The sequence below is a fragment of the Phalacrocorax carbo genome, chromosome 6 (assembly GCF_963921805.1).
Source record: "Phalacrocorax carbo chromosome 6, bPhaCar2.1, whole genome shotgun sequence".
Taxonomy (NCBI): Eukaryota; Metazoa; Chordata; class Aves; order Suliformes; family Phalacrocoracidae; genus Phalacrocorax; species Phalacrocorax carbo.
The window spans coordinates 44,331,377-44,351,303 of record NC_087518.1 but is presented as its reverse complement, the minus strand read 5'-3'; the positions used below and the strand labels follow the sequence as shown (position 1 = coordinate 44,351,303).

Genomic DNA, 19,927 nt, shown 5'->3' with positions numbered 1-19,927 from the left:
CCTAAATACATCCCTAGTGAGGAGCACACAGTGCAAACGGATGGCTGGTGAGGTACCATCTCCCTCCCTCTGCTTGCTTGCAGGAGAAGCAGGAGTTAATGGTGCTCAAGATGTCCTCCCCTGTATGGGCACAGAAGTAGTTACGCAAACTCTCCCGTTTGCACATACACACAAGCGATGTGCTTCTGCGAATGAAACTCTCCAAATGTGCTTCCCTGTAACACATAATGCAATTATCCTCCAAAACTTGATAAAAAATTTGAAAACAAATTTGAGAACAGTCTCCACTGCATCATCTGAAGAAGCTAAGTGGGCCGAACAAAGACTTCACTGCACTGCAACTAATTTGTAAGACATCTCCCAACATTATCTTCATTGAGAAACAGCATGCCAAGGCCTCGCAGGTAAAAACCACTACTGAATACAGCAAAACACGTTAAAACAACATTACAGGGTTTGGCATAAACATGCAATAATTCTGTAAAAATTCTGTAAAATTTGGGAAAAGACCTTCCTTAGTAAGGACCCCTTACACCAAGACATTGCAGCCTTTAGGATATCAATGACATTAACTGCCCCTCTCTTTTGATAACTGCCCTTTTCTCCATGAACACTTTTTCCTCTGTGGGTTTAACTCAGAGCTATAAGGTCCCCATAATCATTGCTATAGAAGCTGGTAGGAGAGGAGAACCTGCACGGATTTGCTATACTGTGAAATCCCCCAAGCTAAACTTCATCGCACATATTTAGCAACAACACAAGGCAGACCTGCCGGGGAAAGCCTTCTCTCTCTTCATGGAGTCTTCACTGGCAGCTTTGGAGCCACCTTCCACCACTCTGACCATGAACTACCCTACATGACAGACAGCTGTGCTTCACCCCAGGGACCTTCTGTGTAAGGGACTCTTTGAGGAATCCAGTTCCAAAATGTGACACAAAGGTATAGGACACAGGACTAGATAACCTACAAAGTCCCTACTATTTCTCTGCTTCTACAGCCATTGCTACTTCAGCATGCTGATGGTAACTTTTGATGCAGTTCACCCATTTTCGCCATTACAAGGCTAAACTGCATCTAACCTCCTCTCCCCCAGTAAATCAAGCAAAATGTGCAGGCAGCAGTGCCTTTTCTGGTTCCTGCTGAGACTCTGGGTGTCCTTCCTCGGCACAGCCCTGGGACTTGTTCTCAGCAGCAAGAGGGGACTGGAGTACGGATGGTCCTCACTACAGCACTGCAACACTGGGAAGGTTTAGATGGACACTTGGAGGGACATGGTGCTCTCACTGAGAGCTGACAGTGGCAGTGTCCATGAGGCAAACCTTCTCCTTTAGAGACTCTTGAACCCTGTGTGCCTGGGAGAAGGGGCTGTACCACCAGCTGAGATACCAACAGCTGACTGCAAACTTCTTGAAATTCTCATAGTTCCTCTGAGCCACATATGACCTAAAATTCTGGTACGGCCAAGGAACGTTTTGTTGAAAGCACAAACTTGCTTTTGAAATATGAGCATGGTACAATGGCATGCTGCTATTATTTCCTTAGATGCTCCAGATTTGTGGCTTGAGGCCAGTCTTTCAAACACATTGGGCTCCCCGCAATGCCATGTGTTACCACAGGTTTCTCCCTACTTCTGAAACTGCTCTGAGATGGTTAGCCCTCCTGCAGCGCTCTCCAACTCCCCTCTTCCCAGCTGCTCGTAGCTTCTGCCTCCAGCCTCTGACCTTTTGATGGCTACGTGGGAAATCCCAAATTCAGTAAAGACTTTTTAAAGCAAACAGTATACATATGATTAATTCTTCCTGTAGACCTCAAAAAAAACCCCTTCCTGATTAACAAAGGTCACTGAATCTCAAAAGTTTATTACAAGCAATTGAAACACATTACAGCTCTCCTCCAAAAAAAATGAAGTAAAAGCAAAACTGGTTTTGTTTGCAGAAAATAGATGTAGCTGAAGAAAAGGCAAGAAGCTGGCCAGATACAAACTGAATAACTGATGGAAGAACAGCTGTTTGTAACAACACCAGCAACTTGCTCTTATAAAATGAAGAGGGACAGGGCAGGACCTCTTGCCACAGCAAACCCGAGGGCTCAACAATCACAGAGAAAATAAAAAAATAAATGTATATTAACAGTGAGCGCTGCCCAGAGCTCTTGTTGGAGTCTCCTGGTAGCAGGATATTCTCTGCATGCTTCAAGGTTGCACTTTTCCTTCACAGGTGTCAAAACACTTTGCAGAGATATGACATGACGCTATCTTAATTCTACAGACAGGGGAACTGAGAGGCAGTGACGGGAAGTTATTTTCTCAAGATGAGATAGTGGATCATCAGCAAAGGTAGAGCCATGGTCCTTAACCGCTCCAGCATCGCTGCCACCCTCCACAGCCTCCTCAGGGAAGACGAGGTTTAAAAGTGGCAGTGATTCCCACTAGAGGTGCTGTGCCTTGGAGCACGCCAGGACTTTTCAGTGGTGACAAACAGTGACAGTGTCAAATAAAGCACAGCACCTAGGGCCGTCCAGCTGGGCTGGCACATCAAAAAGCCCTGGTGGCACAGTGACCGTCCTGCAGAGCAGGTGCTGCTCAGGCAGGGATGCTCCAGCCCTCGGTGGGTGTTCACAGCTCCCGGGGACCAGCAGAAGGAGCAGCAACCTCCTTTGCTGAGAGGAGGGTATGAAAATATTAAGAGGGAATCCTCAATCATCTTCCCTCATGTTCCCATCATACCTTTCTCTATTAGGCAGCTGCAATTTTGCTAACCTGACTGATCCATAATTCATAACTATTATCCGTGCTCAATAATTACAGTGTTAATATTTTGGTAATTTAAAAGTACCTTTCACCAGCAGATTTCAGTCTGTACCATGGCTAATGCACAATTTAAGTGTTTACGAACAGCACTGTTCTCTCTCCTCTATCTTCCTCCCTAATTCATGCCTTCACAATGTTTTCAAAATGTTGGGGAAAAGAGGAATTTTAAGAGGAAATCTCATTACTTTAAGGCCAAATTTGAAAATGATGAAATGCATAATGCCTGATCTATCAGTCAAAGCCAATTCTGCAGTACAGATGCACAGAAAGCCCTTCACTTTCTAATCACCAATAGGTAACACTATCAAATTCAGCTCTACACTCTACGAGAATTGCAGTAGAAAAGCACTTAGTGTAATATCCAAAGACAGCTTACCAAATACTATTCATTTGGCTCAAAGACAAGCCCAAATATGCTAATAAATGGAAAGCTTCCTTAAACAATGTGCTTTATCAACACGCTCAGAAAAGGAAATAAAAATGCCTAAGCAGAACTTCAGCAGATGAAAGAAAAAGACAAAAAATCTACCTTGTGTTCAGCCAGAGGGCTATGGCTTTCTCACAGTGTAGTCACTGATTTGTGATTTACCTGAGGGTGCGTTGCTGTCCTGGCTGCAGAGCCCATCATCTCCCAGTTGCAAACTACAGGAACCATTTCCATTCCCTGCTGTTCCCCACCTTATTTATCCTTCCTTCTGACCACATTCGTTTCAGGATTGCTTGTAACAGGATGTTTTATGTCCTCACCACCTATTTCCTCGTTTTCCCTTCAGTCTCTTAAGCACCACACATGTACAGCATTGGTGGGGCAGTGATGAACTTTGTTCAGCCTCCTCTCTCTCAGTTGTGGCTTGCTTCCTTGACCTCCTCCAAGTGATGGACACACAGAGATACTAGAGCATCTGCGACCAGGTCCAGTGCTCATGTCCTCTCTTTTCATGTTACTGTCAACCTCAAACTGAAGGTTTCCTAAGGTTTTCTTGCTCTTTAGAGTAAATGTCACTGACAGTGTGCTGCTGTAAAACACCTAGAAGAACCACCCACCTGTAGGCAGCAGCAGCAGAAGGCTTTCGACAAGGGGATGTAGCAAACGTTGAGTTTACCCATATAAAGAGACACTGCACACTGGTGACAAGTAGTACAAAGCCTTATTTGATGCGAAGACAGAATGACTGCATTGCTTATGTCAAAAAAAGATCAGTGGAAGCATAACAACAGACCATTCTGCATGCGACACACACTGCATAAAACACAAAAAATGCTCCTTATATTTTCTGTGCTTTTTTAGCCTGGTTTTTCAGGAAAAAAAAAAAAACAGAAAACCTAGAGACATGCAATTGTTCTGTCAGTCATTGCTTCCCCAAATAACTTTTGAACCTGTTGGCTGATCTCAGGTTTGACAGATAGGCAGAGGTCTCAAAGGGATTACATTCCTACCAGATGCGTGAAAATAATAGAGACTCAAACCAGTGCCTTCGCTGAACTCACCTCCGCACTGTGCCTTACTCTGGTCTGTACCTCAGGGGTACCAATTAGACCACAAGCCAGAGCAGCTCTGTGGATAAGGGAACAGCTGGGGGAAATGCTTACTTATATCATCAGACAATGCACACAGGAAGAATAATATTGTGAACACTCCAACCACAGCACACGCTGAGATGAGGGTTCCTGCCTTCTCAGATCCATCCTCCTCAGAGCACTGAAACCCAGAACAGAATCCAGAAACGCCCGTGCCGGCAGCCTGAGCAGCTAGCCTTGGCATCTTTGGTGCTTACTTTGTTTGCAAAGCCAAAGTCGCTTATGGCATTTGCAAACTCCTATGTGATGTTAGTACTAATGCCCCAAGGATTGCCCCGTTTCCCCAAGGCACAACAATAAAAGTCATTACCTTCCTTGACCTCCCCTGGCTGCCCCCTCGGAGCTGCAAACATGAATGCACTCTCTGAGCTAGTAAAGCACAGGTACATTTTCTTGCTGGCATTACAAAAAAAAGAAACATTGCCTGGCAAAGAGTAAGATTTCTATTCAGTTTTAAGGGAATGCATATGACAGGGAAGCTATGGGGCTTTCGTTCTAATAGCCAATGCTGCTAATTAAAACTGTTTTGAAAGATCTGCAGCTAGCATATAAATCACCTCACTATATGCTATAAATAAGAGGCAGATACTGAATTGAATAGCTCCCATTTGTCAACTGAATGAAGAGATTTGATTGTGCCTTTTTGAATAATAAATCCAGACATACCTAGCAGGGCACTGAGAGTTGCTAGAAGTGTCTCTTCTATCAAACAATGATTATATTATAGGGTATGCATTATGGGGGATCATCCATTTCTCTTGTTTTCTCATTTATCGCTGACATTCCCCCTCCCAGACACAACATTTTGCTCTGTACAGCATGCGTTCATGCAAAGACCTTAGAAGTGAGGCAGGAGTGAACACTATTGAGTCTCCTGATGTGATGTGCACCTACTAGGATGTATCACAGAGCAGAAAGAAGATTTGTAGGGAAACTGAGCTGTGGAAGCCTAAATACACAGGTTTTTCTTCCTATCCTTTTTCCTGTAGCATTTCCAAAGGACACTCACAATGCACCAGGTCTCAGACAGAGAAGGGTCACATAGTTCTTCTGGCAAAGAATGTCCATTTTTACAAAGACTGCAGAGAAACAAAGCTAAATTTCTTAAGATCATCTTGTAACATCAACTGAGCAATGGAAACCCCAGGAGGCACCCCCCCCCCCCAATGAACAGATTTGCAACAACAACAAGAATAAGTTACCTCACTCCCGTGTGGAAAGCTCTTTTCAGTCATGAACACTAGATCCCACTCACAGACACCATGTCTTTCTCACTGTAGAAAAAAAAAAAACAAAAAACAAACAAACAAATGGGCACCGATTAGGAAATGGCATTTATTAATGTTAAGTTTGGAGTACTTCAAATCTTGCACATACACTCATAAAAAAGAAGATTTAGGATTCCCTGTCACACGGAAGGCTGCAGAAGGTTAATTGAGTTCACTGTAGAGGTATCATTACCTCTATAACATATCTAAGGAAAAAAGCACTGCAGTCAGGTTATGAAGATAGATTTATTTTAAGCCTTTAAAACTATTTGTTAAATTTTTGCCCTCTAACAGGATGATGGCTCATCTTGCTTTGCCCCCAAAACCCATTACAACTCAACAGCAACTTTCACAGCATCCCCTCAACCAGTGGGTTTTGCACCTTCCCATGTGCAGATGCCCTCATCCAACCCACTGGCAGACATGAGACACAGGCGAGCCGTGACCTCCGGCATCAATTCCCCTTTTCCCAAAGGAAAAACATCTCTTGGACTGACCACAGGATTTAGTGCAGGCTTTCCTCTCCCCTGCTGAAGAAGCGACTGCTGGCTGGAAGCCAGCAAAATGAGCCCAAGGGGCTGCAGAGAGCTTCCTAGGGACTGTGCCTTTACCTTCTCTTCTGCTGGACCTTAAAGTGGGGAGAAAAAAAGGGGAAATCTCCTTATCTGAGGTCTCTCATCTGTCCCTTCAAAAATGGCAACTGCCTATAGTCCTTCAATATCACCAGGACAAATACCATCCTCCTCATGGCCTGCTCCTCATCTGCCCAGGCTAGTAAAGCTGTAACCTGAGGGTACTTATTTTATGAACAATAACTGTAAATTGGGATGATTTTATTATTTTGGGGTCATGTTTGCCAATAAAATGGAAAAAACAGTGCTAGGTTGAAAGAATTTGATGGCTACACATTGATTTTGAAATCCCGGCCATGCTGCCTGGATCCTGAAGTGCTTACCTCGCTGTCTGCCCTCCCCTTGCTTCCTTGATTGCTTGAGTTCCTGAGTCTAAATAATGTTCTAGGCACTGCAAGTCAGGCCATGGCTCGCCAGCTCTACAAAGATTCTGCAGTCACTGTTTAGTGCCTGATGATACAAAAGCTACTGCAGAGCAACGCACAACACACACACACAGAGCACAAATGGTGCTTTCCTCACTAAAGCAGATGGGACTCGGAGCACAAAGAGGATAAAACACCATTGTAACAAAATCAATTTGTTCAGATGACCTGAACTTGAAATTAAGGTGTTAAAATCCAAGACAAAGAGGATTTCTGATTGGCAGTCAGTGATGTCATACCTGTGCCAATTACAGATGTAATTCATGTTGCTGCCTTTAAAAAGAAGTAATTCCCTCTCTGATACAGCAATAAGACACTGTAGACAGCCCATTTGCAGGGGATTACATAGCATTTCTCAGGTAAAGTCACTGAGCCTTCTGACCTTGTGCCTCCTAACACTACTGGAGGCATAATCACATAGGAATGCACTGCTTATCATGTGTGTCGTATTGCTTAAATAAAGCCCAGCCATGCAGCAACCTGAGCTGTGGATCTCAGGGTCATTTTCAATGAATTATTATGAAAAAACCAAAATGAATGTAACAAATACCAGTATTAATTAGTTTATTATATCATTTAAGGGATCGACTACACAGGCTAAGAAACACTACAGGAAACTGGTGCCAGGCCTGAATAAAAGCATTTCTCAGGTCATTGCCTTAAACATAGATATTTCATGCTACCGTGATGCTTACACAAGGCAAGTAAATCTTTGCACACTGCATCCCCGCTTGCTCACTGTCATAATATTCAGCATATAATGAACATCAGGCAAGGTGAAAATTGATATCAAGAGCATTTCTAAGAGCTAAAAAGTTAACAGCTAAATTGGAAATCAATATATGCTTTAAGTATTGATCAGCAGAACAGAAATCTTCAGGTTTTTGCCTCTGCTGAGTGAATACTGTTATAGCTTGAGCTAAAGTCCACGGAAACACCCTACTTGTAACAGTTATTTTAAAAAAAGAATTAAAAAAAAACAAAAAACACAAAAAAACCCCAACCCTATGTTTTATGGAATGATTGCCTAACTACGACAAGCAGCTGTGCAGAAGAACCAGGAACATGCTAAGCCAGATATCAGCAGTGACTTTTTTACTATCTCTTGGTTTTTGAAGTCGTGCTTGCCTCCTCAAGACAAACTCAAAGACCAGAAGCGAGAAGAAATCGCAGCCAAGGTGCACCACCTTTGATGAGGATAGTTTTGGTATGTGCACAGGAAAGGCAGGTCTACACCAGGTAATGGAGTGTGGGGCAAAGATTTTGAGCTTGCTCAGTATGTGGAAGCCCAGACCTTATCTCTGCAATGAAATCCACAGGCCTTCTTATCATTCTGCATGTACACTGCATGAAGGCAACTGTATTGCTTTTGGGAGCAAAGTTAGGATCTCTGCACAGTACTCTGCTCTCTGGTGGGGACATACCTCCTTGGGTCAACACTAGGTGACGAGCAGCTGCAGAATATGTCATCACATGCTGTATATCTGCTCAAAGCAAGCTTTTCAGACTCACTGGTGAATGAAATAGCTGTGCAAAACAAATGTCTTATTGTTTGAGTCCTCCAGCCTGCAAGGAAGCTGGAATTCCTGTGCACTATATCAAAGAAACACTTGACCCTGTATGATCAATCCCTCCTCCTCCTAATTATTATACACCAAAAGACCTGTATTTCTGCTAAGTTTCTCAGGTGAAAAGGGGCAATAATGTATCAGAAAAGGTTAGAAAACCTGTACATCTCTACAAATACTTGTTGGTCTGCATTCCTTTAACTTTGCATGATTAAATACAGCCTGCTTCTGTTCTTCCACTTTATCCTCTGGGGAAATTTATCGTCAAAATTATTGTACAGCATTCATTACTCTAGCCTCATTTAAAACCTTGCCCTACTTATTATTTAGGCTGCAAAAAAAAATGTTGCTTTGTATAGTATTTCCTATAATAGTCTCAATCATTACATTTAAAAGATTGCTGTAAGGCAGCTTAGCCTGCATTAGAGAAAAATAGAGTGGAATTCCATAGCTAAGTGTTACAGTTCTTATTCAGCTTTTGTTTCCAAATCATAACTATGCCACGTCTCAATGCCTTAGAAGGCTCTCGCTACTAATTAGCAACATTCAGGACTTTGGTCCCCAGCTTTGAAAGGGACATCTAGTGTCTCCTTTCTGGCTTAAATGGTACTGGGAAAAGGGGAGGGGAGGGGAGGGAAGGGAAAGGGAAGGGGAAGGGAAGGTACTGGGAAAAGGGGAGGGGAGGGGAAGGGAGGGGAGGGGAAGGGAGGGGAGGGGAGGGGAGGGAAGGGGAGGGGAGGGGAGGGGAGGGAAGGGAAGGGAAGGGAAGGGAAGGGAAGGGAAGGGAAGGGAAGGGAAGGGAAGGGAAGGGAAGGGAAGGGAAGGGAAGGGAAGGGAAGGGAAGGGAAGGGAAGGGAAGGGAAGGGAAGGGAAGGGAAGGGAAGGGAAGGGAAGGGAAGGGAAGGGAAGGGAAGGGAAGGGAAGGGAAGGGAAGGGAAGGGAAGGGAAGGGAAGGGAAGGGAAGGGAAGGGAAGGGAAGGGAAGGGAAGGGAAGGGAAGGGAAGGGAAGGGAAGGGAAGGGAAGGGAAGGGAAGGGAAGGGAAGGGAAGGGAAGGGAAGGGACAGACCAGCAGGCAAAGCAAACAAATGGTATTTTTTTAACTCACTCAAAACTTCTGTTTAGGACAAAGAGAAAGACATGGCTATTTAAAAGAAACAAGATGCAGTGTCTAAAGGGAGGGAGAAAATCTAACTTAAATCCCAGAATAATTTGGAAAATTGTTCATACTTATACGTGAAGCCTCTTAATTTGGGTTCGTTGACTAATGGTACTACTCTGATGCTGAGTACCATTGCTGGTTTTTCAGATAATACTATGCATGTGTTTGTGTAACCCTTCTGTAATTCTGAAAAAGAATCATTAATTGGAGTCTGAAGTCACTGGTATAGGTTTTCCTGAAATGCAGACCCTCCTGGGGAGGTTATCAGGGAGAGGTCACCTCTTCTCCCATTAGCAGCTGCAACAAAATCTCCTACATGAACTGCAGTACTGAAGGCTGTTTTATGTCTGGTTTGACCACAGCAAATTCAAACGGAAACCACAGCATGGGCAAAAGCCATATATTAACACTGATAATTTTTGGGGTGTAGTGTCACATATTTATTGGGTTGTTTAGGTTCTTCTGACCTTCCTCACTGCCTTCCCTGGACTCCACTGACCTCAGTGGCTTTTTGCTACCCACAAACCTGGCTACCCTTCCACCTCTTCTCCATCACAGATCAAAGATCTGATATAGGACTTAGGAACATACAAAGGAACACCTGGTTTAACCCTCTGCAATGGTGAAAATTGCCCGGTTATACTTAATCTTTGCCTCAGGTTTTGATTTACAGCTATACTTTTCCCTTTCACTTGCCTACCTTGTCTTTTTGACTGCTTTCTACGAGAGGCCTTGTTAAAGACCTTTCAATATCGTAAATAAATAAGATAAGCCAGTTCCTCTCTCTTCGTTTCTTATTGACAAGTTCAAAGACTTCTAAGAGATTAAGAGTGAAAGACTGTAAGTGACCTGCTGGGTCATCAAGCCTAGGCTTTTCCTATCACTTCCAACCACATCCTACAGAACCTTTCTACTGGATAAGCCTGATCTTATCAGCATCTCCCAAATGTTTTCTTTTTCTCTTACTATTTGAACCAGTTTACCAGGTACAAATGAAAGGTTTAGTGGCCTGTAACTCTCTGGATCATTTTCTTTCTGGTGTCACAAGAAGGCATTTTGTCCTTTCTATCCATCGAGCAGACACACTCCTAACCACCCACAGGAAGGGAAAGAAAAAGAGGTAAGTCTCAGTGGAAGGAAGTGAAGGGAACAGGACAACGGAGCTGATATTCACACAAGATGTACTGCCAACTCCAGTACATGCAATGCACTGACAAACCACTGAAACAATGAAAATTCCTATTTTATAAGAGAGAGAGGTCAAGGTAGGGATCAATATTTTCCCTGGGTCTTATTTTATCATTAGAATTAATGGATAAAAATATATTATTTTCTTTTTTACCCCTAATTGTATGGATTCAGAGTTAATAATGAAAAATATGCAACATCCTCCTATTTGCCATGCACAAAATACAGCTTTTTCATGAGTCCAGTCAGCAGAGGCGGTTTCCGATCTGTTCTGATGAGTGTCTGTGTGCTTCCTATGACTGGAGGGACTGTGCTCATTAGCTGTGCCATGCTCTAGAGGGGCAAATTACCATACACAAACCTCACTGACGGCCCAACACCCACCTCTGTGTGCCAGCAGCTGCTCAGCACATACAGATGCACGTTGGCAATCTCGCTGTCTTTCAACAAAATAAGTTAGGAAAATCCATAATGCTAAAATATACCTATTGCCATAAAAGGAGTTTTCACAAAAGGAAAGTATTTTGTGCGTCCTCTCCCCAGCAGCCATTTTACGTGCATAAAAAGCTGTAGACTTGTAGCTTGCTGCAAAGAGTAGCAGAGATCTCACCCAAAATGGGACATCGCTCTGGTTCAGGGCCAGGAGAGGTCAAACGTCACTTCAGCACTACGGTCACCAGCAATTTCCAGCACATGTGAGCCATGGCCCATTAACCCATATGCTACGCAAACGCACCGGGTTATAACGCTCAGACAAGAGGGAGCAGCTTGTCACCCTCTCTGGGTCCTTAACAGCCCCAAACCTCTTCTTACATGCAGCAGCAAACATTTTAATATGACATGAGTTCACCTCCAGAGTCTGACCCACAAAACACTTTGGTGCAACCAGAAGATCTCCCCAGACCAGGTTCCTGTAACAAACTTGAGAGCGCACAGGGCTCGAAGTAGAGCAGAGAGTGCTCACTCATGCAGCACAAATGAGCAAAAAGGTGAACCTGAGCAGATGTTCAACACTGCTGCTGTCTTGGAGAGGCAGGGGAGGAAGAAATTTGGTGGGGGTTGGTTGGTTGGTTTTTTTTTTGAATGATGCATTAATTCTGTAATTTGCAATGCTATCATCTTTTTCAGAAAAAAAAGGATTCTGTTTGTTTTTTGTTTTATCCTCTGTTTTATAAAACAATGCTATCTATACTTAGATATTCTGAAGTACAGCCAATCCCTTGTATAAGCATTTAAACAAAAAAGTTTACCTACAAAACGCTTGCAACTGAACACGAATCCCAGAAGGGGAGTCCACAGCTACCACGCGCCAGACACGTGACACAGCTGGTGTTATGAAATCACCAGGAGAACATCTCAAAACCACTGCTTTGCCTCATGGATCCACAAACCCAGCATGGTTCCCCACCGCTGCCAGCTTCAAATCCTCCTGCAAGCAGAAGCTGGTGGCTCTGATCATGGGGAAATTTCCTACAATGCAGTGGAGCAGGTATTTCCCTGCAGCCCATGGAGAGGACCAAATCAGAGCAGATATCCACACTGAAGACCCTAGAGACCCCACACGGGAGCAGCAGGATATTTCCTGAAGAAACTGCAGCCTGTGGAGAGCCCACGCTGGAGCGGGGTAAAAGTGTGAGCAGGTCGGAGTGTCAGAGAGGGGCTGTTACGGACTGACAGCAACCCCCCATTCCCACCCACCCTGCACTGCTGCGGGGGGAGGAGGAGGAGGAATTGGGAATGAGAGTGGAGTTGAAACTGGGAAGAAGAGGGGAGATGTTCTAGGCTTTGTCTTTGTTTCTCACCATACTACTCTATTTTTAAGTGGCAATAAATTCAATTAATTTTCCCCAAGCCAAGTGTGTTTTGCCCATAAAAGTAATTGATCTCCCTGTCTTTATCTCAATCCATGAGCTCCTCCATCACATTTTCTCCCCCCATCCTGTAGAGGAGGGGGAGTAAGAGCAGCCTGGTGGGGCAGCTGGCCAAGGTCAAACCACCAAGCTTGTCCATTCCCTGTCAGGCATGTATTTCTTTCCAAGAGTTTATTAGGAAGAGCTTGCTGTCAAAGAAGCATCCCACAGAGAGTTACGTGCATTGTACAGGACCCGCAGATGGTGTTTGAGTGGTGTGACAGGAACCACTAGACATTGGCCACAGGCAGGGATCCTGATAACCCCTATTACAACGGTGCTTCTCCATAACTGGAATCTCTATAGGGGCTGGGAACTGGCTAGTCCAGAAAAGACAAAAGTTGATCCCAGCATGACAACCTGTCTGTCAATGCCTTTATCATTTATTTAAGTGATCTTCTAATCTTCCAGGCTGCAGCTCATACATTTATATTCTTAAATTCTTTATGAGCAGCAGGATTAACACCTCTTTCATCAGGCTGGAAGTAAGGCTGATCCTGACTGGTTTTGATCTGTTCCAGGAACCCCAAAGGTTTCAATAGTTGTTATATTCTGAGCTGTGCTTTTCCCCAAAGAAAGAGCTGCAGCTTTTCCTGTGGTACAGCCTGATACAAACCTCAATATGTTTGTACCCCATCATTTCTATGTGAGAGCCTTAACAACTCCATCCACTTCCTGACCCCCAGATGACTTTCCATCAGCAGAAAGAGAACTACCGGCACCAAGGGGCTGGTTGTGGGATTATCAGTTGGTTGTCAGAACGTGAGTCACAGAAATCACACCCCTCCTCCTACATCTCAGACCAGAAGGAACGAGCTGTCAGGTTGGCAAGAGTCTTTTCCATTCCAGAACAAAAGAACTGATATTAAACATTTTAAGCAGAAAGGTCCAGGTCTCTAAGTCAAAGGGACACCTATTTTTCTGCGGTCCTTTTTACAGATTTTAAAAGAGGTCCCCTAACAAAATAAGGTCATCAAACGCTTGCTGTGTTTGAGGTCTCCCGCAGGGAACGTGTTGGTGCAGATGCTTCTCTTGCTGTCCCACATGTAGCACAAAACAGGTCCAGAAACAGGCTGACTTGCCAGGGCATGTCTGCAATCACAGTCCGAGCCAAGCTTCTTTCCAGCCCTACAGACACATTCAGGCACAAATGGGATGTTGTTCGGGTCTTCTGCCCCTGGATTTGCCCCCAGATGTCATTCCACATGTGGGCAATCTTTCTGAATTTGATCCCCAGATGCTTCTGGCAGCCTCTGCCCTTTCTTGGCGTTTCATGCCAGCAGCATCCCTGTGGTGAGCATAACAGGGTCTGAGGAGGTTATTTCAAGTGGTGTTGAGCAGGAGTTGAACCTTGCTTCTGCTGGATCTCCTCCAAGGCTGAGCTCCCCTGTCCCGATGTCAGCCCACCTGCACCTCAAGGAGGAGCCACTGCTAGGCAAGAAAATCATACTGGGCTCCCTGCCACCCTAAAGACATGGTTCAGGCCTGAGACTGTAAAATGAGCATTTTCTCCACCATAACACCCTTGCAACTGAGGAGAAAGAAGAAGAGTTCTCAAAATCCCATTTAGGGTACCAAATATGAACAGGTGGAAAGAAAGGCTGATTTTGACTTCTGAGTAGTTGGAGGATCTAATTCTCTGCATAAGTTCAGTGTCACTTCCCCCTCCCCAGCCTTTGTGTCTCTTATCTGTTAAAAATGAAAGGTTCTAAATGGGAATGGGCAAGGGTCATCTCTGCCTACTCTTCCATTCCACAGCTGGTGTTGTAGAACAAATACTGATGAGGATCATGATGATAATGAGGAAAATAATAATGAGCATTGATCTCAATGGAGATGCTCCTGTTTTACCAGGCCACTGAGATGAGAATCAGGAATCCCCTGACATAAAGGATATGTCACACTAAAGTTTAATTAACAGCAAATCACAACCCAAATGACACATTCCCTCCCTTCACACTCTCAATTTTCATAACTGACTTTTCACAACAAAACTCCAGGGGACATTTGGAAATAGAGGAGAAAGTAAAACTACTGCCTCCACATACAGCTTGTTACACTGAGGAAGTCAGTCATCCATGATTCCTCCCTGATTTTCTACAGTGTAAATCGCGAGCAACTTCAGTGTAGTCCATAGAGAGACATCCAGTACAGATGAGAGGAGAATTAGGTCCGATGTGCTTCAAGAAGACACACTTGGCATGTTATTTCACAGCTTCATGTGCTAATAGCAACACGTTACCTTCTGATAATGGTGCCATCAGAGCGTGTCAGCTGAACACATACCACCACTCTTTTCAGCTCCTTTACTGCTAAAAAAAGGGGAGTGCTTACATCCAGTCAGAACACTCCAGCATGGTTTCCTAGCACTTTCCCAACATAAACAAATTAATTTACCTGAAACACTCAGGAGGGCACCATTACAGAGACAGCATGAGGCCTCGCTTGCAGGGTCAGCTCAATTAGGCATCAAACCGTGCTGCTGTGGTGGAAGTGGGCTTGCTCCGAGCCCCCACTCCTGGTGCCACCTTGGCTTTCATATAACCATGTAGAAATCCCACATCAAACAATTGGTCACCGCTGAAAACGTTTCTTTATATTATTATTTTTTAAATTACTTTTCAGCCAGATTTTTAACTTGATCTAGGTCCCTGTGAACACTGCTGATGGAGCAGGAGAGCCAAACCAAGAGGGGTGGGGAGGGCAGGACCTCATGTTTTTTGCACTGGAGTCAGTCTTGGCACTATGGCATAAGGAGCTCTACACACCTGTAAGGTTGCTCCTAGCTCACATCAGGTTCAGAAGAAATCAATACTCAAGGGAAATTCATGTAGCTGTAAATAACCACCAAATTGTGTTCAGGACTGAAATATTTCCTTTTCAGAGATGATTTCTGCTATTGGTGTTTCTGTAATATAAATATTTTTATCCTCCTTTCACGTGCTAGGCATTTGAAAGTTTTTTTCCCAAGAAATGTAGAACATTTTTTTGATTGACATACTCGCCTGTAACTGCTCATACAAGATACCATGCTGGCAAACATGGGTTCCCTTTCTGTCAAGACGTAAGAGAGATCTTGTTTATGAAAAAGTACAACATGTAGAATTCTTTAAAAGATTTTTTTTTAATAACTACCATGAAGTAGTTGGCTCATTTTATTGACTAAGTAGGAGGAAGTAAGGAATATCTCAGGCAATTCCATGCATTTATATCCATTACATCTTAACTCATTACATATCGATCATGGAAGGAATCAATTGTTCAGATTAAAACAATCTCCAACAGGATAAGGTCATAGACTTGTGCTATTAACTGCAATCAGCAACTTAAGAAGAGGATACCAGCAGAACAGTTCAAAGAACAGGTACATCTTCCATTGCAAACCTATCCCATAAATATTCCCCATGGAAACATTCACATAAAACCACAGCTGAATTCAGAATACAACTGCAGTGCTGCACAGGAGAGATATAACACATGAATTCCCGGGTACCGTCCCACACTATAGTCTTTCCTCCCCGCAAGCAGCTTCTCCCCAGTAAAGAACAGCCCTTCCTGACACAAGGACATTCAGCTGATGAAGCAAAGTTCTCCGCAAAAAAGGAAGACACGAGGCTGCACAACTCAGCCCTCCTGTACGGCTGTGCCCTGCTTGCGTGGAATCAACATTTACTGGCAGGAGACAGCACAGGGCCGGCCAGCAGTAAGGAACTCTTGATCCTATCATTGGGATAAATAATCATACTTTAAAGAAACATAAGTGAGAAATAAAAGGCCAAGTTTTTATAAAATTCTACCAAGCCAGTCTTGCAAATCATAACTCAGCCAGCTCACACTGCTGTAAGACAGAGGTCTGTAATCTAATTGAAGTGAATAGCTTGAAGTGCACTGCTATTAGAGAATGAAAGCTCCTGCGTCTCAGCTTCAATATCTGTGGAACAGAAGTAAGTGTTTACCCACCTTACAGAGATAATAGGAGTAGTTACATTTGTACAGAAATGTGATCATGTAAAAAGCACTGTGGTATAAAAGTGCTAAATATTATTATTAGGTGTATGTTTTGGTACTCCAAAAATACAATTCACTCAAGCTCTTCTATTTCTTTGACACTTGTAACAGGCTTCCAATGTGGCTTAAAACCCCTGCTCAAAAATAAACATCAGAATAATGAGCTTTCCTTATTTAATTCACCAAATCGGCACAATAAGCTCATGTTTAAACAAAAAATGAAAAGGAAACTTGCTGCTGTGCCAGAACAGCAGCACAATCAATTTTAATTAGCATTGCTCATTGTGCGAAATGATAAGGTATCAGTCATAGTAATTGGTGGTGTTGACAATTAGTCAAAGTCATTAACATCTCAAGACCCAGGACAAAAAAAGCTCACTGAATTTTAAATATCTGGAGAAGGCTTGCTTCGAAATTCTTAATTTTTTGCACAGTCTGAAAACATTGGTTAGATTTATTATTTGCTAGTTTTCCATCAGAGCACGAGTGTTGTAATAACGCAACCAATCCAAATGTCACCAGCGCTTGATCAATATGAGTTTTCCATGGAAAGCTGCAGCAAGTGGGGCTCCCCCCTCCTCCTCCCGGAGCTTCGCTGGCGAGCACTGCCTCGTCCCTGCTTCCCACCTCTGCCCTTTTGTTTCCCTTCACCTGCTCTGGCTGTGCATCCCAGACCCTATCCCAGCAGACACATGCAGGACTGAATGAATCAGGAAATGCTCCCCGTCAAGGGAAATGCCTTCAGCTCTTGAGTTGGAGCATTTCCAAACCTCACACGGTCCCGTCCAGGAAAATAAGCCCTTACATACATCGAGCTAGGGTGGATGTTGGCTAAGCAAGCAGAAGCAACTGCTACTTGCAGATATTGCCTGGACCACATCTTTTACTGGTTAACACAAGCAATTCCTCAGCCTTCTTAGAAGCTCAGGTATAAGTCAAAGGCTATGACAGGTCACTAGACAAAATATAGGGCACTTAAGGGCTTTGACCTGGTCTCACTTACACCTGGGCAGCCCCAGCAACATTCCTGCCTGTGTTTACAATCTGACTTATGCAGAAAGAGAATCCGCTGGCAAAGGAGGCCAGTGATTATATTAACCACCTGAGTAAACCAGATAGCCCGCTTGTACGGTTCAGATTAGAATGGACGCAAATATTTCTAATGTTTCAGTAAAGTTAATGTGTTAATATCAGGTTATTTTGCTGACCATCAAAACCATGAAGTCTCCACAGCATGGCAGATGGCTACTTGTACATTCATGTTCTAGTGGGGAATAACTGAGACACCCAGCAAGCAGGTGCCTGAGAACAGGAGATGACCCACCACAGTGAGCTGCATATGGCTTACTTATGGACACAGTTGATGCTAAAAAAGGGAGAACAAGATTGTCATCAACTGAACCAGAAAGCATTTAGTTAATCAGAAGGACTTCTGACCACCCCCCTCAGGAAGACACTAATCATGCAAATACACTTTCAATTGTTTTCTGCTAGAGGAGTTTCAGTGAAAACTCAATATATTCCACCTCCCACACCCTCCTGTACCTTTACTGTAAATAAAGATGTATATAATACTGCAAAAGCCATCCTTCTGGTGTAAGTAGGTGTTATAGTTTAAAATAGCAGAGGTGACATGTATTACTCATTTATCCTTTTATTCACTTTAATGTGTTTATTTGTATGGAAATTAAAGTCAGGTAAAAATACCATCTCTTTTCCTAGCATATGTGTGTATTACACAATCATGGCTATTATTCTGACCCTGGGCAATTACCGCTCCCAAACATATGCAGCCTTTCAAGCAACAGAGTAAAATATGAGACTGCCACAAAGGAAGAAATCCTGCCTGCCAGATGCTGTCGAGCAGCACCACTGGCATAACTGTCAGAGCACACACTCTTAAAAGAAACTCCCCCAAAACCTGAGATTCAAAGCAAAGAAACTCTGATTTAAATCCCGCCCTCAGCCACCGTCCTGCAGCAGCAGCGGGGCCCTGCCACTGTGTCCGCAAGATAAACACCATTTTCAAGGTCAATTTCCTATGACCACTTGCTTCATTTCTCATCATTTTCTGTCCAACTTCATAGATTACCACTTAAAATTGATTTATTCTTTCCCTTTCCAGCATTACTTTGCACTTCATTTAAAAGGGGGGGTGATGGTGGATTTTTTTCTCTGTTCTGTACAACAGCGCTGTCATAAGACGATGAGGCTCAGCTGGGTTTCAATTGACTAAAATGACTGCTCAGTAAAGCAGCGTGTTACAAGAGCTAAACCAAATCAAGAGGCATCTTCCAACCATTTTCCCCTCTCTTTCCTACCGCTAGGAATATTGTTTTTTAGATACAGCATCTTGCACTTTTATGTTGTAGAGCTTTGATTGTAAAGAAAATGTTTTAATAGCCTCTAATGGAAAACAGAAGTTGTATTTAGGTCTTCCCAGGGTTTGAGATTCCTTCTGCAGGCCGGTAGCACTCGCACTTTAGATCAGATTAAAGCTGACAGAGATGAAACTGTACTGGCCCACATCCTTGGGCTTGCTCCAGGGCCTCTCATCTGCATTTCATTGTGACGTGAGCACATGTTCCCATCATTGGTACACTCATCTGCATCACTCTGAATGTTAATCACAGGCTAACCCAATTTCTTCAGCAAATTTATTACTTACTGTTCATTAAAGTTCATAAAACCTAATGTGAGCCTGAAATAAGCAGAACAACCTTAACAAGTAGTCCTCAGCTACACAGCAATTCAGAGGCAGCAACGTAAGCCTGAGGAGCCCCTGCTTCAAAGGTGGATTCTCCAGGGGATGCAAGGGGGGAAATGAGGCAACAGGGTACCAACGGCTGTCGTAGTTCTCCAGAAGGCTCTGAAATGGGCATCCTTGTAGGAACTCGCTTATCAAAACAAACACAGGATTTTTTCAGAATTATCTAAAGATCTTTTTCAGTGGTTGAGGAAGAAATGTCAAGGATGAAGTAAGAAAAGCTGCCTTCCTCCCCTTCTGCCCTTCACAGAAGCCCTGATCCCACCAACAGTTGCAAAACACTGACCATAAAGCACATGCACAGCTCCATTCAGCCCGACAAGGCTGCCACCATGCATAGAAATGAAGCGTGTCCCCAAGTGCCTGCAGCGTCAGGGCCTGTGGCTTCTGAATAACATGGCAATACAATGGGGAATAAAACCAAAATAGATGAGTTCAGTGTAGAGCACTCACGGGGAGAGCCTTGGGCAGCATGCAACACAAATATTAAATGTTTTCCTGGCACTGGGAAGCGTACACTTTCTTGATGATGTCCCCAGCAGTCACATCTGACAAGCGACAATTTACTGTGTTAACCTTTGCGATTTACTAATAATGCGTGCCAGGAACGTGC

At 43.7% G+C, this 19,927-nt stretch overlaps 1 protein-coding gene across 2 annotated transcripts in view; it reads right to left on the bottom strand.

The window, feature by feature from the left end:
* The window catches only part of DAB1 (DAB adaptor protein 1), a 477,466-nt gene that overhangs the window by 237,823 nt on the left and 219,716 nt on the right, over positions 1-19,927 (bottom strand). For both annotated transcript variants that reach the window (XM_064455005.1, XM_064455003.1), the window contains exon 2: positions 5,591-5,662. The gene's annotated coding sequence lies outside the window, so the exon portion shown is untranslated. The remainder of the gene's footprint in view (positions 1-5,590; positions 5,663-19,927) is intronic.